We start from the raw sequence: 24,000 nt of genomic DNA on the forward strand, positions 1-24,000 counted from the left end.
AAATGTGGGGGTGTCTATAAATGTGGGGGTGTCTATAAATGTGGGGGTGTGTCTATAAATGTGGGGGTGTGTCTATAAATGTGGGGGTGTCTATAAATGTGGGGGCGTGTCTATAAATGTGGGGGTGTGTCTATAAATGTGGGTGTGTGTCTATAAATGTGGGTGTGTCTATAAATGTGGGGGTTTGTCTATAAATGTGGGGGTGTCTATAAATGTGGGTGTGTCTATAAATGTGGGGGTTTGTCTATAAATGTGGGGGTGTCTATAAATGTGGGGGTGTGTCTATAAGTGGGGGTGTGTCTATAAATGTGCGGGTGTGTCTATAAATGTGGTGTTGTCTATAAATGTGGGGGTGTGTCTATAAATGTGGTGTTGTCTATAAATGTGGGTGTATCTCTGTGTGTGTATATCTCTGTGTGTGTATATCTGTGTGTGTATATCTGTGTGTGTGTATATCTGTGTGTGTGTATATCTGTGTGTGTGTATATCTGTGTGTGCGTATATCTCTGTGTGTATATCTGTGTGTGTATATCTGTGTGTGTGTGTATATCTGTGTGCGTATATCTGTGTGCTTATAGATCTGTGTGCGTATAGATCTGTGTGCGTATAGATCTGTGAGCGTATAGATCTGTGTGCATATAGATCTGTGTGCGTATATCTGTGTGTGCGTATATCTGTGTGTGCGTATATCTGTGTGTGCGTATATCTGTGTGTGTATATCTGTGTGTGTATATCTGTGTGTGTGTGTATATCTGTGTGCGTATATCTGTGTGCATGTATATCTGTGTGTTTATGTATCTGTGTGTGTATCTGTGTGCGTGCGTCTATAAATGTGGGCGTGTCTATAAACGTGGGGGTGTGTATGTCTGTGTGTGTGTATATCTGTGCGTGTATATCTGTGTGCGTGTATATCTGTGTGCGTGTATATCTGTGTGCGTGTATATCTGTGTGTGAGTATATATCTGTGTGTGAGTATATATCTGTGTGTGAGTATATATCTGTGTGTGAGTATATCTGTGTGTGAGTATATCTGTGTGTGTGTCTGTAAATGGGGGCGTGTCTGTAAATGGGGGCGTGTCTATAAATGGGGGCGTGTCTATAAATGGGGGCGTGTCTATAAATGTGGGGGCGTGTCTATAAATGGGGGGGTGTCTATAAATGTGGGGGTGTGTCTATAAATGTGGGGGTGTGTCTGTAAATGTGGGGGTGTGTCTATAAATGGGGGGGGTGTCTATAAATGTGGGGGTGTGTCTATAAATGTGGTGTTGTCTATAAATGTGGGTGTATATCTGTGTGTGTATATCTCTGTGTGTGTATATCTCTGTGTGTGTATATCTCTGTGTGTGTGTATCTGTGTGTGTGTATCTGTGTGTGTGCATAGCTGTGTGTGTGTATAGCTGTGTGTGTGTATATCTGTGTGCGTGTATATCTGTGTGCGTGTATATCTGTGTGCGTGTATATCTGTGTGCGTATATAACTGTGTGCATATATATCTGTGTGCGTATATATCTGTGTGTGAGTCTATCTGTGTGTGTGTCTGTAAATGTGTGTGTGTGTCTGTAAATGTGGGCGTGTCTATAAATGGGGGCGTGTCTATAAATGTGGGGGTGTGTCTATAAATGTGGGTGTGTCTATAAATGTGGGTGTGTCTATAAATGTGGGGGTGTGTCTATAAATGTGGGGGTGTCTATAAATGTGGGGGTGTCTATAAATGTGGGGGTGTGTCTATAAATGTGGGGGTGTGTCTATAAATGTGGGGGCGTGTCTATAAATGTGGGGGTGTCTATAAATGTGGGCGTGTGTCTATAAATGTGTGTGTGTGTCTATAAATGTGTGTGTGTCTATAAGAGTGTGTGTGCCTCTATAAGTGTGTGTGTCTATAAGTGTGTGGGTGTGTCTATAAATGTGGGGGTGCATCCATAAATGTGTGTGTGTGTCTATAAGTGTGTGTGTGTGTCTATAAGTGTTTGTGTGTTTCTATAAGTGTGTGTGTGTCTATAAGTGTGTTTGTGTCTGTAAGTGTGTGGGTGTGTCTATAAATGTGGGGGTGTCTATAAATGTGGAGGTGTGTCTATAAATGTGGGGGTGTGTCTATAAATGTGGGGGTGTGTCTATAAATGTGGGGGTGTCTATAAATGTGGGGGTGTCTATAAATGTGGGGGTGTGTCTATAAATGTGGGTGTGTCTATAAATGTGGGTGTGTCCATAAATGTGGGGGTGTCTATAAATGTGGGGGTGTGTCTATAAATGTGGGGGTGTGTCTATAAATGTGGGGGCGTGTCTATAAATGTGGGGGTGTCTATAAATGTGGGCGTGTCTATAAATGTGGGGGTGTGTCTATAAATGTGGGGGTGTGTCTATAAATGTGTGTGTTTGTCTATAAGTGTGTGTGTGTGTCTATAAGTGTGTGTGTCTATAAGTGTGTGGGTGTGTCTATAAATGTGGGGGTGCATCCATAAATGTGTGTGTGTGTCTATAAGTGTGTGTGTGTGTCTATAAGTGTTTGTGTGTTTCTATAAGTGTGTGTGTGTCTATAAGTGTGTTTGTGTCTGTAAGTGTGTGGGTGTGTCTATAAATGTGGGGGTGTCTATAAATGTGGAGGTGTGTCTATAAGTGCGTGTGTGTCTATAAATGTGTGTGTGTGTCTATAAATGTGTGTTTGTGTCTATAAATGTGTGTGTGTCTCCAAGTGCGTGTGTGTCTATAAGTGCGTGTGTGTCTATAAGTGCGTGTGTGTCTATAAGTGTGTGTGTGTCTATAAGTGTGTGTGTGTGTCTACAAGTGTGTGTGTGTGTCTACAAGTGTGTGTGTGTGTCTATAAATGTGTGTGTGTCTATAAGAGTGTGTGTGCCTCTATAAGTGTGTGTGTGCGTCTATAAGTGTGTGTGTGTCTATAAGAGTGTGTGTGTGTCTATAAGTGTGTGGGTGTGTCTATAAATGTGGGGGTGCGTCCATAAATGTGTGTGTGTGTCTATAAGTGTGTGTGTGTGTCTATAAGTGTTTGTGTGTTCCTATAAGTGTGTGTGTGTCTATAGGTGTGTGTGTGTCTATAAGTGTGTGTGTGTGTCTGTAAATGTGTGTGTGTGTCTATAAGTGTGTGTGTGTCTATAAGTGTGTGTGTGTGTGTGTCTATAAATGTGTGTTTGTGTCTATAACTGTGTGTGTGTCTATATGTGTGTGTGTGTGTCTATATGTGTGTCTGTGTGTCTATATGTGTGTGTGTGTGTCTATAAATGTGGGGGTGTCTATAAACGTGGGGTTGCGTCCATAAATGTGTGCGTGTGTCTATAAGTGTGTGTGTGTGTTTATAAGTGTGTATGTGTGTCTGTAAGTTTTTGTGTGTTTCTATAAGTGTGTGGGCGTGTCTATAAGTGTGTGTGTGTCTATAAGTGTGTGTGTGTCTATAAGTGTGTGTGTGTCTATAAGTGTGTGGGTGTGTCTATAAATGTGTGTGTGTGTCTATAAGTGTGTGTGTGTCTATAAATGTGTGTTTGTCTACAAGTGTGTGTGTGTGTCTATAAGTGTGTGTGTGTCTACAAGTGTGTGTATGCGTCTACAAGTTTGTGTGTGCGTCTATAAGTGTGTGTGTGCGTCTATAAGAGTGTGTGTGCGTCTATAAGTGTGTGTGCGTCTATAAGTGTGTGTGCGTCTATAAGTGTGTGTATGTGTCTATAAGTGTGTGTGCGTCTATAAGTGTGTGTGCGTCTATAAGTGTGTGTGCGTCTGTAAGTGTGTGTGTGCGTCTGTTAGTGTGTGTGTGCGTCTATAAGTGTGTGTGCGTCTATAAGTGTGTGTGTGTGTCTATAAATGTGTGTGTGTCTGCAAGTGTGTGTGTGTGTCTATAAGTGTGTGTGTGTCTATAAGTGTGTGTGCGTCTATAAGAGTGTGTGTGCGTCTATAAGTGTGTGTGTGTCTATAAGTGTGTGTGTGCGTCCATAAGTGTGTGTGCGTCTATAAGTGTGTGTGTGTCTATAAATGTGGGGGTGTCTATAAATGTGGGGGTGTCTATAAATGTGTGGGTGTGTATATATCTGTGCGTGTATATCTGTGCGTGTATATCTGTGCGTGTATATCTGTGTGTGTATATCTGCGTGTGTGTATATCTGCGTGTGTGTATATCTGCGTGTGTGTATATCTGCGTGAGTATATCACTGTGTGTATATCTTCGTGTGTGTATATCTGTGTGTTTATCTGTGTGTGAGAGTATCTGTGTGTGTGTGTATCAGTGTGTGTGTGTATCAGTGTGTGTGTGTATCTGTGTGTGTATGTATCTGTGTGTGTGTATATCTGTGTGTGTATATCTGCGTGTGTGTATATCTGCGTGTGTGTATATCTGCGTGAGTATATCACTGTGTGTATATCTTCGTGTGTGTATATCTGTGTGTTTATCTGTGTGTGAGAGTATCTGTGTGTGTGTGTATCAGTGTGTGTGTGTATCAGTGTGTGTGTGTATCTGTGTGTGTATGTATCTGTGTTTGTGTATATCTGTGTGTGTATATCTGTGTGTGTGTTTATCTGTGCGTGTATATCTGTGTGTGTATATCTGTGTGTGTCTATAAATGTGGGGGGGTGTCTATAAATGTGGTGGGGTGTCTATAATTGGGGGTGTGTCTATAAATGTGGGTGTGTCTATAAATGTGGGGGTGTGTCTATAAATGTGGGGGTGTCTATAAATGTGGGGGTGTGTCTATAAATGTGGGGGTGTCTATAAATGTGGGGGTACGTCTATAAATGTGTGTGTGCGTCTATAAGTGTGTGTATGTTTCAATAAGTGTGTGTGTGTCTATAAGTGTATGTGTGTGTCTATAAGTGTATGTGTGTGTCTATAAATGTGTGTGTGTGTCTATAAGTGTGTGTGTGTCTATAAGTGTGTGTGTGTCTATAAATGTGGGTGTGTGTCTATAAATGTGTGTGAGGGTCTATAAAAGTCTGTGTTTGTCTTTAAGTGTGTGTGTCTACAAATGTGTGTGTGTGTCTACAAATGTGTGTGTGTGTCTATAAGTGTGTGTGTGTGTCCATAAGTGTGTGTGTGCGTCTACAAGTGTGTGTGTGTGTCTACAAGTGTGTGTGTGTGTCTATAAGTGTTTGTGTGTTTCTATAAGTGTGTGTGTTTCTATAAGTGTGTGTGTGTCTATAAGTGTGTGTGTGCATCTATAAGTGTGTGTGTGCGTCTATAAATGTGTGTGTGCGTCTATAAGTGCGTGTTTGTCTATAAGTGCGTGTTTGTCTATAAGTGTGTTTGTGTCTATAAGTGTGTGTGTGTCTATAAGTGTGTGTGTGTCTATAAATGTGTTTCTGTCTATAAGTGTGTGTGTGTCTACAAATGTGTGTGTGTCTATAAGTGTGTGTGTGTCTATAAATGTGTGTGTGTGTCTATAAATGTGTGTGTGTGTCTATAAATGTGTGTGTGTGTCTATAAGTGTGTGTGTGTGTCTATAAATGTGTGTGTGTGTCTATAAGTGTGTGTGTGTGTCTATAAGTGTATGTGTGTGTCTATAAATGTGTGTGTGCGTCTATAAGTGTGTGTGCATCTATAAGTGTGTGTGTGTCTATAAGTGTGTGTGTGTCTGTGTGTGTGTCTATAAGTGTGGGGGGGTGTCTATAAATGTGGGTGTGTCTATAAATGTGGGTGTGTCTATAAATGTGGGGGTGTGTCTATAAATGTGTGTGTGTGTGTCTATAAGTGTGTGTGTGTGTCTATAAGTGTGTGGGCGTGTCTATAAGTGTGTGGGCGTGTCTATAAATGTGGGTGTGTCTTTAAATGTGTGGGTGTCTATAAAAGTGGGTTTGTCTATAAATGTGGGGGCGTCTATAAACGTGGGGGTGTGTATATCTGTGTGCATGTATATCTGTGTGCGTTTATATCTGTGTGTACATATCTGTGTGTGTGTATATCTGTGTGTGTGTATATCTGTGTGTGTGTATATCTGTGTGTGTGTATATATCTGTGTGTGTGTATATCCGTGTGTTTATATATCTGTGTGTATATCTGTGTGTGAATATATCTGTGTGCGTGTATATCTGTGTGCGTGTATATCTGTGTGTGTGTATATCTGTGTGTGTATATCTGTGTGTATATATCTGTGTGTGTTTATATCTGTGTGCGTTTATATCTGTGTGTGTATATATTCGTTTGTATATATCTGTGTGTGTGTATATGTGTGTGTATATCTGCGTGTGTATATCTGTGTGTGCATATATCTGCATGTGTATATCTGCGTGTGTATATCTGTGTGTGTATATCTGCGTGTGTGTTTATCTGTGTGTTTATATCTGTTTCTATATAACTGTTGTGTATATCTGTGTGTGTGTATATCTGTTTGTATATATCTTTTTGTATATATCTGTTTGTATATATCTGTGTGTGCATATCTGTGTGAGTATATATCTGTGTGCGTATATATCTGTTTGTATATATCTGTGTGTGTATATGTCTGTTTGTATATGTCTGTGTGTGTATATATCTGTGTGTGTATATCTGTGCCTGTATATATCTGTGCCTGTATATATCTGTGCTTGTATATATCTGTGTGTATATATCTGTGTGTGTATATCTGTTTGTGTATATATCTGTTTGTGTATATATCTGTTTGTGTATATATCTGTGTGTGTATATATCTGTTTGTGTGTATATCTGTGTGCATGTATATCTGTGTGCGTGTATATCTGTGCGCGTATATATCTGTGCGCGTATATCTCTGTGTGTGTATATCTGTGTGTATATCTCTGTGTGTGTATATCTGTGTGTATATCTGTGTGTGTGTATCTGTGTGTGTGTATATCTGTGTGTGTGTATATATCTGTGTGTGTATATATCTGTGTGTGTATATATCTGTGTGTGTATCTGTGTGTGTGTATAATAATACACCCCTCACACCGCAAACTCACCCTGTTGTTCCTATTGCAGTGCTGATGCCTTTATTAATCCTCCCTGCTTTCCATCCTCACATGCTGCACGTTGGATTCCTCCACTGAGTCCAGATTGTTGCCGCTCCGCATCCATGTGTGTCAGCTCAGCATCTGTGTGCACAATGAAACACCAGTCACCGATTGGCTGCAGGATCATCTTATTGCCTGCAGGACCCCATTGTGTGCGGTAGGATCATCCCATGCCTGAAGGACCCCATTGTGTGCGGTAGGATCATCTATCTCCATCATCATCACCTCCATCATAATAATAATGGCCAATTGCTAATTAATAATGCTCCGTCAAATACTAATTCCGCTTTAGAGCTAGTAAAGCTCCAGTGTTAATAATAAGACTCCATTGCCAATAAATAAGAGTCCATTCCCAATAAATAAGACTCCATTGCTAATTAGTATCCATTGCCAGTAACTTAAACTCCATTGCTAATAAGTAAGAGTCTATTTCCAATAATAAGACTCCACTGCCAATAAATAAGACTCCATTGCAAAGGAAGACTATATTGCTAATAAATAAGACTCCATTGCTAATAACTAAGACTGCATTGACAATAATTAAGATTCACTTCCTAATAAATAAGTCTCCATTGGTAATAATGAGATTCCATTGTGAATAAGTAAGGCTCCACTGCCAATTAATGAATCTCTATTGCCAAGAAAGTGAACTCCATTGCCAATAAATAAGACTCCATTGCTAATTGATAAGACTCCATTGCCAATAAATAAGACTCCATTGCCAATAAATAAGACTCCATTGCCAATAATAATACTATACTGCCAATGAAAAAGACTACGTTGTGAATAATTAAGACACCATTCCCAATAATTAAGACCCTATTACCAATTAATAAGACTCCACTGCCAATAATTAAGACTCCATTTCCAATAAATAAGACTCCATTGCCAATAAATAAGACTCCATTGCCAATATTTAAGACACCATAGCCAATAAATAAGACTCCATTGCCAATAATTAAGACTCCATAGCCAATAATTAAGACTCCATTGCCAATAATTAAGACTCCATAGCCAATAATTAAGACTCCATTGCCAATAATTAAGACTCCATAGCCAATAAGAAAGAGTCCATAGCCAATAAAAAAGTCTGCATTGCTAATAATAAGGCTCCATTGCTAATTAGAATCCGTTGCCAATAAATAAGACCTCATTGCTAATAATTAAGACTCCATTGCCAAAAAATGAAACTCCACTGCCAATAATAGACTTCATTGCTAATTAGACTCTACTGTCAATAAATAAGACTCCATTGCTAATAATAATACTATATTGCCAATTAATAAGACTCCATTGATAATAAATAACATTCCATTCCTAATAATTAAGACTCCATTGCCAATTAATCGGACCCCATTGATACTACATAAGACTCCATTTCTAATAAATAAGACTCCACTGCCAATAAATAAGACTCTACTGCCAGTAACTAAGACTCCATTGACAATAAATAAAAGTCTGTTGCTAATTAATAAGACACCATTGCTAATAACTAAGACTCCATTGCCAATAAGTAAGACTCCATTGACAATAAATAAGACTCCATTGCTAATTAGACTCCACTGCCAATTAATAAGACTCAATTGCTAATTTGCCTGCATTGGTAATAAATAAGACTCCATTGCCAATAAATAAGAATCTATTGCCATTAAATAAGACTCCTTTGCCAATAAATAAGACTCCATGGCTAATTAGATTCCAGTGCTAATAATGCAGACTCCATTGCCAATCAATCAGCCTCCATCCATGTTACTCACTCAGTGCCTGCTTGTGTTCCCAGCCCTATTCCTGCAGGTAACAGCATTGTTCACAGTGTGGTACCTGCAGATGTGGGCAGCGCCTTCATTGCCGTGTCGTGTCCAACAGGTGCCAGCAGAGCCCCGAGAGATGCGCGGCTCCCGATGAGAACAGCGAGGAACAGAAACCTGCATTGCCTGGAACGCCTCGGAACTCAACTTTGCTGAGCGGGATTGCCTGCCCTGCAGGTAAGAGCAGCACACACTGACTGTGTTGGATCTGTTCCTTAGTGGGACTTGAGCTCATGAGCCAGAGCTCATTGCTGCACTGCAGTGCTGAATGCTGAGTGCAGTGCCCTTCTTGCTGCCCCCAATGGCAGCCATTGCCTTCTGCCCCACAACTACAGCCTATGCATTGTGCCCCCCAAGTACAGCCTAAGGATTGCACCCCCTAAGTGCCACCTTCCTCTTCTGCTGCCCAAGTCCAGCCATCCTCTTCTACCCCCAAGTACAGCCTATGCATTGCGCCCCGCAATTACAGCCTATGCATCGAGCCCCCCAAGTACAGCCTATATGTCGCGCCCCCTAAGTGCTGCCATCCTCTTCTTCCCCCCAAGTACAGCCTAAGCGCTGAGACCCCTAATTGCTGCCATCCACTTCTTCCCCCCAAATACAGCCTAAGCGTTGCACCCCCCAAGTGCCACCATCCTCTTCTGCCCCCCAAGTACAGCCTATGCGTTGAGGCCCCTAAGTGCTGCCATCCTCTTCTTCCCCCCAAGTACAGCCTAAGCGTTGAGACCCCTAAGTGCTGCCATCCTCTTCTGCCCCCCAAGTACAGCCTATGCGTCGCACCTCCAAATGCTGCCATCTTTTTCTGCCCCCCAAGTACAGCCTAAGCATCGCGCCCCCTAATTGCTGCCACCCTCTTCTTCCCCCCAAGTACAGCCTAAGCGTTGAGACCCCTAATTGCTGCCATCCTGTTCTCCCCCCCAAGTACAGCCTAAGGGTCGTGCCCCCCGAGTGCCACCATCCTCTTTTGCCCCCCAATTACAGCCTATGCGTTGAGACCCCTAAGTGCTGCCATTCTCTTCTGCCCCCCAAGTACAGCCTATGCATCGTGCCCCCCAAGTACAGCCTATGCATCGAGCCCCCAAGTACAGCCTAAGCATCGCGCCCCCCAAGTCCAGCCTATATGTTGCGCCCCATAAGTGCCGCCATCACATTCTGCCCCCAGGTCCATCCATCATATTCTGCCCCCCAAGTTCGTTTCTGTTCCCCTGTGGTTCCATTCAGTTCTTTATTGCTGCTGTTGCTCCTCCATTGCAGTTCTGCGTTGTGTCCCCCAGGTTGTTGCTCCCATTGCTGTTAATAGGGCTGCAAAGCAAAGGGAGATTCAGATTGCTGCTGTCAATGTCCTATATGATACCTATAAGGTTTAATGGGGCTTACGGAGTCTTATGGAATCCTATGGGGCCTATGTGAGGTATCTATGGGGTCTAATGTGGGCGTATGGGGTCTTATGATATCATTTGGGGCTTCTATGGGCTCTCTATGGGGTTTAATGGGGCCCTATAGGGTCTTAGGGGATCCTATGGGGCGTATATTAGGTCTCTATGGTGCTTAATGAGGACCTATGGGGTCTAACGGGGTCATATGGGGCATCTATGGGCTTTAATGAGGACCTTTGGGGTCTAAGGGGGTCCTATGGGGTTTATTGGGGATCCGTATGGGGGGTACATAGAGACTATGGGAATTGATGTGGTCCGTAAGGGGTGTAATGGGTAGTTATGGGGTATTAATGGGGTTTGATGTGTGTATATCTGTGTGTATATATATATATCCCTTATACCCCATATCCATCCTGTTGTTCCTATTGCAGTGCTGATGCCTTTATTAATCCTCCCTGCTTTCCATCCTCACATGCTGCACTTTGGATTCCTCCACTGAGTCCAGATTGTTGCCGCTCCGCATCCATGTGTGTCAGCTCAGCATCTGTGTGCACAATGAAACACCAGTCACCGATTGGCTGCAGGATCATCTTATTGCCTGCAGGACCCCATTGTGTGCGGTAGGATCATCCCGTGCCTGAAGGACCCCACTGTGTGCGGTAGGATCATCTATCTCCATCATCATCACCTCCATCGTAATAATAATGGCCAATTGCTAATTAATAATGCTCCGTCAAATACTAATTCCGCTTTAGAGCTAGTAAAGCTCCAGTGCTAATAATAAGACTCCATTGCCAATAAATAAGAGTCCATTCCCAATAAATAAGACTCCATTGCTAATTAGTATCCATTGCCAGTAACTTAAACTCCATTGCTAATAAGTAAGAGTCCATTTCCAATAAATAAGAATCCACTGCTAATTAGACTCCAATGCTAATTACTATGACTCCATTGCCAATAAATAAGACTCCACTGCCAATAAATAAGACTCCATTGCAAAGGAAGACTATATTGCTAATAAATAAGACTCCATTGCTAATAACTAAGACTGCATTGACAATAATTAAGATTCACTTCCTAATAAATAAGTCTCCATTGGTAATAATGAGATTCCATTGTGAATAAGTAAGGCTCCACTGCCAATTAATGAGTCTCCATTGCCAAGAAATTGAACTCCATTGCCAATAAATAGAACTCCAAGGCCAATAAATAAGACTCCATTGCTAATTAATAAGACTCCATTGCCAAATATTTAGACTCCTTTGACAACAATTAAGACTCCATTCCTTATTAGACTCCACTGCCAATAAATAAGACTGCATTGCTTATAGTTAAGACTCCATTGCTGATAAATAAGAGTTCATTGCTAATATGTAAGTCTGCATTGCAAATAAATAAGATTCCATTCCTAATAAATAAGACTCCATTGTTAATAATTAAGACTCATTTGCTAATAAATTAAGACCCTATTGCCAATAAATAAGACTCCACTGCTAATAAATGAGACTCCACTGCTAATAAATAAGACTCCATTGCCAATAAATAGACTCCATTGCCAATAAATAATGCTCCATTGCCAATAATAATACTATATTGCCAATGAAAAAGACTACATTGTGAATAATTAAGACACCATTCCCAATAATTAAGACCCTACTGACAATTAATAAGACTCCATTGCCAATAAATAAGACTCCTTTGGTAATAAATAAGACTGCATTGCTAATTAGACTCCATTGCTAATAAATAAGAATCCATTGCATATAAATAAGTCTCCATTGCCAATGAATAAGACTCCATTGCTAATAATAGAAGTATCCATTGCCTATAAATGAGACTCAGTTACCAGTAAATAAGAGTCCATTGTTAATAAATAAGATTCCATTGCCAATACATAAGACTATATTGCTAATAAATAATACTCCATTGCTAATTAGACTCCTTTGTTACTAAGATTCCATTGCTAATTAATAATGCTGCGTAGCTAATAATAAGACTCCACTGCCCATAAATATAACTCCATATTCAATAAATAAGACTCCATATCCAGTAAATAAGACAGCATTTCTAATAAATAAGACTCCATAGCTCATAAATAAGACTCCTTTGCTAATTAGAATCCATTGCCAATAAATAACACTTCACTGCTAATAAATAAGACTCCACTGCCAATGTCCGAGACTCCATTGCTAATACGTAAGACTCCATAGCCAATAAATAAGACTCCATAGCCAATAAATAAGACTCCATTGCCAATAATTAAGACTGCATAGCCAATAAATAAGACTCCATTGCCAATAAATAAGACTCCATTGCCAATTAATAAGACTCCATTGCTAATAAATAACATTCCATTCCTAATAATTAAGACACCATTGCCAATAATTAAGACTCCATTGCCAATTAATCGGACCCCATTGATAATACATAAGACTCCATTTCTAATAAATAAGACTCCACTGCCAATAAATAAGACTCTACTGCCAGTAACTAAGACTCCACTGACAATAAATAAAAGTCTGTTGCTGATTAATAAGACACCATTGCTAATAACTAAGACTCCATTGCCAATAAGTAAGACTCCATTGACAATAAATAAGACTCCATTGCTAATTAGACTCCACTGCCAATTAATAAGACTCAATTGCTAATTTGCCTGCATTGGTAATAAATAAGACTCCATTGCCAATAAATAAGAATCTATTGCCATTAAATAAGACTCCTTTGCCAATAAATAAGACTCCATGGCTAATAAATAAGACTCCATTGCCAATAAATAAGACTCCATTGCCAATAAATAAGACTCCATTGCTAATTAGATTCCAGTGCTAATAATGCAGACTCCATTGCCAATCAATCAGCCTCCATCCATGTTACTCACTCAATGCCTGCTTGTGTTCCCAGCCCTATTCCTGCAGGTAACAGCATTGTTCACAGTGTGGTACCTGCAGATGTGGGCAGCGCCTTCATTGCCGTGTCGTGTCCAACAGGTGCCAGCAGAGCCCCGAGAGATGCGCGGCTCCCGATGAGAACAGCGAGGAACAGAAACCTGCATTGCCTGGAACGCCTCGGAACTCAACTTTGCTGAGCGGGAATTGCCTGCCCTGCAGGTAAGAGCAGCACACACTGACTGTGTTGGATCTGTTCCTTAGTGGGACTTGAGCTCATGAGCCAGAGCTCATTGCTGCACTGCAGTGCTGAATGCTGAGTGCAGTGCCCTTCTTGCTGCCCCCAATGGCAGCCATTGCCTTCTGCCCCACAACTACAGCCTATGCATTGTGCCCCCCAAGTACAGCCTAAGGATTGCACCCCCTAAGTGCCGCCTTCCTCCTCTGCTGCCCAAGTCCAGCCATCCTCTTCTACCCCCAAGTACAGCCTATGCATCGCGCCCCCCAATTAGAGCCTATGCATCGAGCCCCCCAAGTACAGCCTATATGTCGCGCCCCCTAATTGCTGCCATCCACTTCTTCCCCCCAAATACAGCCTAAGCGTTGCGCCCCCCAAGTGCCACCATCCTCTTCTGCCCCCCAAGTACAGCCTAAGCGTTGAGACCCCTAAGTGCTGCCATCCTCTTCTGCCCCCCAAGTACAGCCTATGCGTCGCACCTCCAAATGCTGCCATCTTTTTCTGCCCCCCAAGTACAGCCTAAGCATTGCGCCCCCCAAGTGCCAGCATCCTCTTCTGCCCCCCAAGTACAGCCTATGAAGTTGAGACCCCTAAGTGCTGCCATTCTCTTCTGCCCCCCAAGTACAGCCTAAGCATCGCGCCCCCTAATTGCTGCCATCCTCTTCTGCCCCCCAAGTACAGCCTATGCGTCGCACCTCCAAATGCTGCCATCTTTTTCTGCCCCCCAAGTACAGCCTAAGCATTGCGCCCCCCAAGTGCCACCATCCTCTTCTGCCCCCCAAGTACAGCCTAAGCGTTGAGACCCCTAAGTGCAGCCATCCTCTTCTGCCCCCCAAGTACAGCCTAAGCGTCGCACCTCTAAAAGCCGCCATCCTCTTCTGCCCCCCAAGTACAGCCTAAGCGTCGCACCTCTAAAAGCCGCCATCCTCTTCTGCCCCCCAAGTACAGCCTATGTGTTGAGACCACTAAGTGCTGCCATCCTCTTCTTCCCCCCAAGTACAGCCTATGCGTTGAGACCCCTAAGTGCTGCCATTCTCTTCTGCCCCCCAAGTACAGCCTATGCATCGTGCCCCCCAAGTACAGCCTATGCATTGCGCCCCCCAAGTACAGCCTAAGCATCGCGCCCCGCAATTACAGCCTATGCATCGCACCCCCCAAGTACAGCCTAAGCATCGCGCCCCCTAATTGCTGCCATCCTATTCTGCCCCCCAAGTACAGCCTATGCGTTGAGACCCCTAATTGCTGCCATCCTCTTCTTCCCCCCAAGTACAGCCTAAGCGTTGAGACCCCTAATTGCTGCCATCCTGTTCTTCCCCCCAAGTACAGCCTAAGCGTCGCGCCCCCCAAGTGCCACCATCCTCTTTTGCCCCCCAATTACAGCCTATGCATTGAGACCCCTAAGTGCTGCCATTCTCTTCTGCCCCCCAAGTACAGCCTATGCATCGTGCCCCCCAAGTACAGCCTATGCATCGAGCCGCCAAGTACAGCCTAAGCATCGCACCCCCCAAGTCCAGCCTATATGTTGCGCCCCATAAGTGCCGCCATCACATTCTGCCCCCAGGTCCATCCATCATATTCTGCCCCCCAAGTTCGTTTCTGTTCCCCCGTGGTTCCATTCAGTTCTTTATTGCTGCTGTTGCTCCTCCATTGCAGTTCTGCGTTGTGTCCCCCAGGTTGTTGCTCCCATTGCTGTTAATAGGGCTGCAAAGCAAAGGGAGATTCAGATTGCTGCTGTCAATGTCCTATATGATACCTATAAGGTTTAATGGGGCTTACGGAGTCTTATGGAATCCTATGGGGCCTATGTGGGGTATCTATGGGGTCTAATGTGGGCGTATGGGGTCTTATGATATCATTTGGGGCTTCTATGGACTCTCTATGGGGCTTAATGGGGCCCTATAGGGTCTTAGGGGATCCTATGGGGCGTATATTAGGTCTCTATGGTGCTTAATGAGGACCTATGGGGTCTAACGGGGTCATATGGGGCATCTATGGGCTTTAATGAGGACCTTTGGGGTCTAAGGGGGTCCTATGGGGTTTATTGGGGATCCGTATGGGGGGTACATAGAGACTATGGGAATTGATGGGGTCCGTAAGGGGTGTAATGGGGAGTTATGGGGTATTAATGGGGTTTGATGTGTGTATATCTGTGTGTATATATATATATATCCCTTATACCCCATATCCATCCTGTTGTTCCTATTGCAGTGCTGATGCCTTTATTAATCCTCCCTGCTTTCCATCCTCACATGCTGCACATTGGATTCCTCCACTGAGTCCAGATTGTTGCCGCTCCGCATCCATGTGTGTCAGCTCAGCATCTGTGTGCACAATGAAACACCAGTCACCGATTGGCTGCAGGATCATCTTATTGCCTGCAGGACCCCATTGTGTGCGGTAGGATCATCCCGTGCCTGAAGGACCCCATTGTGTGCGGTAGGATCATCTATCTCCATCATCATCACCTCCATCATAATAATAATGGCCAATTGCTAATTAATAATGCTCCGTCAAATACTAATTCCGCTTTAGAGCTAGTAAAGTTCCAGTGTTAATAATAAGACTCCATTGCCAATAAATAAGACTCCATTGCCAATAAATTAGACTCCATTGCCAATAAATTAGACTCCATTGCTAATAAATAAGACTCCATTGCCAATAAATAAGACTCCATTGCCAATAAATAAGACTCCATTGCTAATTAGATTCCATTGCTAATAATGCAGACTCCATTGCCAATCAATCAGCCTCCATCCATGTTACTCACTCAGTGCCTGCTTGTGTTCCCAGCCCTATTCCTGCAGGTAACAGCATTGTTCACAGTGTGGTACCTGCAGATGTGGGCAGCGCCTTCATTGCCGTGTCGTGTCCAACAGGTGCCAGCAGAGCCCCGAGAGATGCGCGGCTCCCGATGAGAACAGCGAGGAACAGAAACCTGCATTGCCTGGAACGCCTCGGAACTCAACTTTGCTGAGCAGGAATTGCCTGCCCTGCAGGTAAGAGCAGCACACACTGACTGTGTTGGATCTGTTCCTTAGAGGGACTTGAGCTCATGAGCCAGAGCTCATTGCTGCACTGCAGTGCTGAATGCTGAGTGCAGTGCCCTTCTTGCTGCCCCCAATGGCAGCCATTGCCTTCTGCCCCACAACTACAGCCTATGCATTGTGCCCCCCAAGTACAGCCTAAGGATTGCACCCCCTAAGTGCCACCATCCTCTTCTGCTGCCCAAGTCCAGCCATCCTCTTCTCCACCCAAGTACAGCCTATGCGTTGAGACCCCTAAGTGCAGCCATCCTCTTCTGCCCCCCAAGTACAGCCTAAGCGTCGCACCTCTAAAAGCCGCCATCCTCTTCTGCCCCCCAAGTACAGCCTAAGCGTCGCACCTCTAAAAGCCACCATCCTCTTCTGCCCCCCAAGTACAGCCTATGCGTTGAGACCCCTAAGTGCTGCCATTCTCTTCTGCCCCCCAAGTACAGCCTATGCATCGCGACCCCAATTACAGCCTATGCATCGCGCCCCGCAATTACAGCCTATGCATCGAGCCCCCCAAGTACAGCCTATACGTCGCGCCCCCTAATTGCTGCCATCCTCTTCTTCCCCCAAAGTACAGCCTAAGCGCTGAGACCCCTAATTGCTGCCATCAACTTCATCCCCCCAAATACAGCCTAAGCGTTGCGCCCCCCAAGTGCCACCATCCTCTTCTGCCCCCCAAGTACAGCCTATGCGTTGAGACCCCTAAGTGCTGCCATTCTCTTCTGCCCCCCAAGTACAACCTAAGCATCGCGCCCCGTAATTGCTGCCATCCTCTTCTGCCTTCCAAGTACAGCCTATGCATCGAGCCCCCCAAGTACAGCCTATGTATGGCACCCCCCAAGTACAGCCTATGCATTGAGACCCCTAAGTGCTGCCATTCTCTTCTGCCCCCCAATTACAGCCTATGCATCGAGCCCCCCAAGTACAGCCTATGAATCGCGCCCCCTAATTGCTGCCATCCTCTTCTTCCCCCCAAGTACAGCCTAAGCGTTTAGACCCCTAAGTGCTGCCATCCTCTTCTGACCCCTAAGTGCTGCCATCCTCTTCTGCCCCCCAAGTACAGCCTATGCGTCGCACCTCCAAATGCTGCCATCTTTTTCTGCCCCTCAAGTAAAGCCTAAGCATTGCGCCCCCCAAGTGCCACCATCCTCTTCTGCCCCCAAGTACAGCCTAAGTGTTGAGACCCCTAAGTGCAGCCATCCTCTTCTGCCCCCCAAGTACAGCCTAAGCGTCGCACCTCTAAAAGCCGCCATCCTCTTCTGCCCCCAAAGTACAGCCTAAGCGTCGCACCTCTAAAAGCCGCCATCCTCTTCTGCCCCCCAAGTACAGCCTATGCGTTGAGACCCCTAAGTGCTGCCATTCTCTTCTGCCCCCCAAGTACAGCCTATGCATCGCGACCCCAATTACAGCCTATGCATCGCGCCCCCCAATTACAGCCTATGCATCACGCCCCGCAATTACAGCCTATGCATCGAGCCCCCCAAGTACAGCCTATACGTCGCGCCCCCTAATTGCTGCCACCCTCTTCTTCCCCCCAAGTGCAGCCTAAGCGTTGAGACCCCTAATTGCTGCCATCCTGTTCTTCCCCCCAAGTACAGCCTAAGCGTCGCGCCCCCCAAGTGCCACCATCCTCTTTTGCCCCCCAATTACAGCCTATGCGTTGAGACCCCTAAGTGCTGCCATTCTCTTTTGCCCCCCAAGTACAGCCTATGCATCGTGCCCCCCAAGTACAGCCTATGCATTGTGCCCCCCAAGTACAGCCTAAGCATCGCGCCCCGCAATTACAGCCTATGCATCACACCCCCCAAGTACAGCCTATGCGTTGAGACCCCTAAGTGCTGCCATCCTATTCTGCCCCCCAAGTACAGCCTATGCGTTGAGACCACTAAGTGCTGCCATCCTCTTCTTCCCTCCAAGTACAGCATATGCATTGAGACCCCTAAGTGCTGCCATTCTCTTCTGCCCCCTAAGTACAGCCTGTGCATTGAGCCCCCAAGAACAGCCTAAGCATCGCGCCCCCCAAGTCCAGCCTATATGTTGCGCCCCATAAGTGCCGCCATCACATTCTGCCCCCAGGTCCATCCATCATATTCTGCCCCCCAAGTTCGTTTCTGTTCCCCCGTGGTTCCATTCAGTTCTTTATTGCTGCTGTTGCTCCTCCATTGCAGTTCTGCGTTGTGTCCCCCAGGTTGTTGCTCCCATTGCTGCTAATAGGGCTGCAAAGCAAAGGGAGATTCAGATTGCTGCTGTCAATGTCCTATATGATACCTATAAGGTTTAATGGGGCTTACGGAGTCTTATGGAATCCTATGGGGCCTATGTGGGGTATCTATGGGGTCTAATGTGGGCGTATGGGGTCTTATGATATCATTTGGGGCTTCTATGGGCTCTCTATGGGGTTTAATGGGGCCCTATAGGGTCTTAGGGGATCCTATGGGGCGTATATTTGGTCTCTATGGTGCTTAATGAGGACCTATGGGGTCTAATGGGGTCTTATGGGGCATCTATGGGCTTTAATGAGGACCTTTGGGGTCTAAGGGGGTCCTATGGGGTTTATTGGGGATCCGTATGGGGGGTACATAGAGACTATGGGAATTGATGGGGTCCGTAAGGGGTGTAATGGGGAGTTATGGGGTATTAATGGGGTTTGATGTGTGTATATCTGTGTGTATATATATATCCCTTATACCCCATATCCATCCTGTTGTTCCTATTGCAGTGCTGATGCCTTTATTAATCCTCCCTGCTTTCCATCCTCACATGCTGCACGTTGGATTCCTCCACTGAGTCCAGATTGTTGCCGCTCCGCATCCATGTGTGTCAGCTCAGCATCTGTGTGCACAATGAAACACCAGTCACCGATTGGCTGCAGGATCATCTTATTGCCTGCAGGACCCCATTGTGTGCGGTAGGATCATCCCGTGCCTGAAGGACCCCATTGTGTGCGGTAGGATCATCTATCTCCATCATCATCACCTCCATCGTAATAATAATGGCCAATTGCTAATTAATAATGCTCCGTCAAATACTAATTCCGCTTTAGAGCTAGTAAAGTTCCAGTGTTAATAATAAGACTCCATTGGCAATAAATAAGAGTCCATTCCCAATAAATAAGACTCCATTGCTAATTAGTATCCATTGCCAATAAATTAAACTCCATTGCTAATAAGTAAAAGTCCATTTCCAGTAAATAAGAATCCACTGCTAATTAGACTCCAATGCTAATTACTATGACTCCATTGCCAATAAATAAGACTCCACTGCCAATAAATAAGACTCCATTGCAAAGGAAGACTATATGGCTAATAAATAAGACTCCAATTCTAATAAATAAGACTCCTTTGCTAATAACTAAGACTGCATTGACAAGAATTAAGATTCACTTCCTAATAAATGAGTCTCCATTGGTAATAATGAGATTCCATTGTGAATAAGTAAGGCTCCACTGCCAATTAATGAGTCTCCATTGCCAAGAAATTGAACTCCATTGCCAATAAATAGAACTCCAAGGCCAATAAATAAGACTCCATTGCTAATTAATAAGACTCCATTGCCAACAATTTAGACTCCTTTGACAACAATTAAGACTCCATTCCTTATTAGACTCCGCTGCCAATAAATAAGACTGCATTGCTTATAATTAAGACTCCGTTGCTGATAAATAAGAGTTCATTGCTAATATGTAAGTCTGCATTGCAAATAAATAAGATTCCATTCCTAATAAATAAGACTCCATTGTTAATAATTAAGACTCATTTGCTAATAAATTAAGACCCTATTGCCAATAAATAAGACTCCACTGCTAATAAATGAGACTTCACTGCTAATAAATAAGACTCCATTGCCAATAAATAGACTCCATTGCCAATAAATAGACTCCATTGCCAATAAATAATGCTCCATTGCCAATAAGAATACTATATTGCCAATGAAAAAGACTACATTGTGAATAATTAAGACACCATTCCCAATAATTAAGACCCTATTGACAATTAATAAGACTCCATTGCCAATAAATAAGACTCCTTTGGTAATAAATAAGACTCCATTGCTAATTAGACTCCATTGCTAATAAATAAGAATCCATTGCATATAAATAAGTCTCCATTGCCAATGAATAAGACTCCATTGCTAATAAAGAAGTATCCATTGCCTATAAATGAGACTCAATTACCAGTAAATAAGAGTCCATTGTTAATAAATAAGATTCCATTGCCAATAATTAAGACTATATTGCTAATAAATAATACTCCATTGCTAATTATACTCCTTTGTTACTAAGATTCCATTGCTAATTAATAATGCTGCGTAGCTAATAATAAGACTCCACTGCCCATAAATATAACTCCATATTCAATAAATAAGACTCCATATCCAGTAAATAAGACAGCATTTCTAATAAATAAGACTCCATAGCTCATAAATAAGACTCCTTTGCTAATTAGAATCCATTGCCAATAAATAACACTTCACTGCTAATAAATAAGACTCCACTGCCAATGTCTGAGACTCCATTGCTAATATGTAAGACTCCATAGCCAATAAATGAGACTCCATTGCCAATAATTAAGTCTCCATTGCCAATAATTAAGACCCTATTACCAATAAATAAGTCTCCTTTGCCAATAAATAAGACTCCATTGCCAATTAATAAGACCCCATTGCCAATAAATAAGACCCCATTGCCAATAAATAAGACTCCATTGCCAATAAATAAGACTCCATTGCTAATCAGACTCCATTGCTAATCAGACTCCATTGCTAATCAGACTCCATTGCTAATCAGACTCCATTGCTAATAATGTAGACTCCATTGCCAATCAATCAGCCTCCATCCATGTTACTCACTCAGTGCCTGCTTGTGTTCCCAGCCCTATTGCTGCAGGTAACAGCATTGTTCACAGTGTGGTACCTGCAGATGTGGGCAGCGCCTTCATTGCCGTGTCGTGTCCAACAGGTGCCAGCAGAGCCCCGAGAGATGCGCGGCTCCCGATGAGAACAGCGAGGAACAGAAACCTGCATTGCCTGGAACGCCTCAGAACTCAACTTTGCTGAACGGGAATTGCCTGCCCTGCAGGTAAGAGCAGCACACACTGACTGTGTTGGATCTGTTCCTTAGTGGGACTTGAGCTCATGAGCCAGAGCTCATTGCTGCACTGCAGTGCTGAATGCTGAGTGCAGTGCCCTTCTTGCTGCCCCCAATGGCAGCCATTGCCTTCTGCCCCACAACTACAGCCTATGCATTGCGCCCCCCAAGTACAGCCTAAGCGTTGAGACCCCTAAGTGCCACCTTCCTCTTCTGCTGCCCAAGTCCAGCCATCCTCTTCTACCCCCAAGTACAGCCTATGCATTGAGACCCCTAAGTGCCACCTTCCTCTTCTGCTGCCCAAGTCCAGCCATCCTCTTCTACCCCCAAGTACAGCCTATGCATTGAGACCTCTAAGTGCAGCCATCCTCTTCTGCCCCCCAAGTACAGCCTATGCATTGCGCCCCCCAGTTACAGCCTATGTATCGCGCCCCCCAAGTACAGCCTATGCATTGAGACCCCTAAGTGCTGCCATTCTCTTCTGCCCCCCAATTACAGCCTATGCATTGCGCCCCCCAAGTACAGCCTATGCATCGAGCCCCCCAAGTACAGCCTATGCATCGCGCCCCCTAATTGCTGCCATCCTCTTCTTCCCCCCAAGTACAGCCTAAGCGTTTAGACCCCTAAGTGCTGCCATCCTCTTCTGCCCCCCAAGTACAGCCTATGCGTCGCACCTCCAAATGCTGCCATCTTTTTCTGCCCCCCAAGTACAGCCTAAGCATTGCGCCCCCCAAATGCCACCATCCTCTTCTGCCCCCCAAGTACAGCCTAAGCGTTGAGACCCCTAAGTGCAGCCATCCTCTTCTGCCCCCCAAGTACAGCCTAAGCGTCGCACCTCTAAAAGCCGCCATCCTCTTCTGCCCCCCAAGTACAGCCTAAGCGTCGCACCTCTAAAAGCCGCCATCCTCTTCTGCCCCCCAAGTACAGCCTAAGCGTCGCACCTCTAAAAGTCGCCATCCTCTTCTGCCCCCCAAGTACAGCCTATGCGTTGAGACCCCTAAGTGCTGCCATTCTCTTCTGCCCCCCAAGTACAGCCTATGCATCGCGCCCCCCAAGTACAGCCTATGCATCGCGCCCCCCAAGTACAGCCTAAGCATCGCGCTCCGCAATTACAGCCTATGCATCGCCCCGCCCAAGTACAGCCTAAGCATCGCGCCCCCTAATTGCTGCCATCCTATTCTGCCCCCCAAGTACAGCCTATGCGTTGAGACCCCTAATTGCTGCCATCCTCTTCTTCCCCCCAAGTACAGCCTATGCGTTGAGACCCCTAAGTGCTGCCATCCTCTTCTTCCCCCCAAGTACAGCCTATACGTTGCGCCCCCCAAGTGCCACCATCCTCTTCTTCCCCCCAAGTACAGCCTATGCATTGAGACCCCTAAGTGCTGCCATTCTCTTCTGCCCCCCAAGTACAGCCTATGCATCGTGCCCCCCAAGTACAGCCTATGCATTGCGCCCCCCAAGTACAGCCTAAGCATCGCGCCCCGCAATTACAGCCTATGCATCACACCCCCCAAGTACAGCCTAAGCATTGCGCCCCTTAATTAATGCCATCCTCTTCTTTCCTCCAAGTACAGCCTAAGCGTTGAGACCCCTAAGTGCTGCCATCCTCTTCTGCCCCCCAAGTACAGCCTATGCATTGAGACCCCTAAGTGCTGCCATTCTCTTCTGCCCCCCAAGTACAGCCTATGCATTGCGCCCCCCAAGTACAGCCTATGCATCGAGCCCCCAAGTACAGCCTAAGCATCGCGCCCCCCAAGTCCAGCCTATATGTTGCGCCCCATAAGTGCCGCCATCACATTCTGCCCCCAGGTCCATCCATCATATTCTGCCCCCCAAGTTCGTTTCTGTTCCCCCGTGGTTCCATTCAGTTCTTTATTGCTGCTGTTGCTCCTCCATTGCAGTTCTGCGTTGTGTCCCCCAGGTTGTTGCTCCCATTGCTGTTAATAGGGCTGCAAAGCAAAGGGAGATTCAGATTGCTGCTGTCAATGTCCTATATGATACCTATAAGGTTTAATGGGGCTTACGGAGTCTTATGGAATCCTATGGGGCCTATGTGGGGTATCTATGGGGTCTAATGTGGGCGTATGGGGTCTTATGATATCATTTGGGGCTTCTATGGGCTCTCTATGGGGTTTAATAGGGCCCTATGGGGTCTTAGGGGATTTTTATGGGGTTTATGAATGTCCTATATGGTCTCTATGGGGTTTAATGGGGCCCTATGTGGTCTTAGGGGATCCTAGAGGGATCTTGGTGTGCTGATGGGAACTTGGTGTGCTGATGGACAGTCGGCTGAATATGAGCCAGCAGTGTGCCCAGGTGGCCAAGAAGGCCAATGGCATCCTGGCTTGTATCAGGAATGGTGTGGTGAGCAGGACTAAGGAAGTCATCCTGCCCCTGTACTCAGCATTGGTGAGGCCTCACCTCGAGTACTGTGTCCAGTTTTGGGCACCTCAGCACAAGAAGGACATGGAGGTACTGGAGCAGGTCCAGAGAAGTGCAACGAGGCTCGTGAAGGGCTTGGAGAATCAGCCCTACGAGGAGAGACTAAGGAAGCTGGGGCTGTTTAGTCTGTGGAAGAGGAGGCTGAGGGGAGACCTTATTGCCGTCTGCCAGTACCTGAAAGGTTCTTACAG

At 45.0% G+C, this 24,000-nt stretch overlaps 2 long non-coding RNA genes across 2 annotated transcripts; both read left to right on the top strand.

The window, feature by feature from the left end:
- The first annotated feature begins 6,908 nt into the window (after positions 1–6,908).
- Positions 6,909–10,755, top strand: LOC140254421 (uncharacterized). The gene is made up of 3 exons (XR_011904201.1): positions 6,909–7,096; positions 8,806–8,924; positions 10,629–10,755. It is a non-coding gene; the product is annotated as an uncharacterized lncRNA (long non-coding RNA).
- A 2,370-nt stretch (positions 10,756–13,125) lies between these two features.
- Positions 13,126–21,301, top strand: LOC140254420 (uncharacterized). Its single transcript, XR_011904200.1, has 5 exons — positions 13,126–13,233; positions 15,532–15,646; positions 16,126–16,245; positions 19,075–19,189; positions 21,239–21,301. It is a non-coding gene; the product is annotated as an uncharacterized lncRNA (long non-coding RNA).
- The last annotated feature ends 2,699 nt before the right edge of the window (positions 21,302–24,000 follow it).

The sequence above is a fragment of the Excalfactoria chinensis genome, chromosome 6 (genome assembly GCF_039878825.1).
Source record: "Excalfactoria chinensis isolate bCotChi1 chromosome 6, bCotChi1.hap2, whole genome shotgun sequence".
In the NCBI taxonomy this organism is placed as follows: domain Eukaryota; kingdom Metazoa; phylum Chordata; class Aves; order Galliformes; family Phasianidae; genus Excalfactoria; species Excalfactoria chinensis.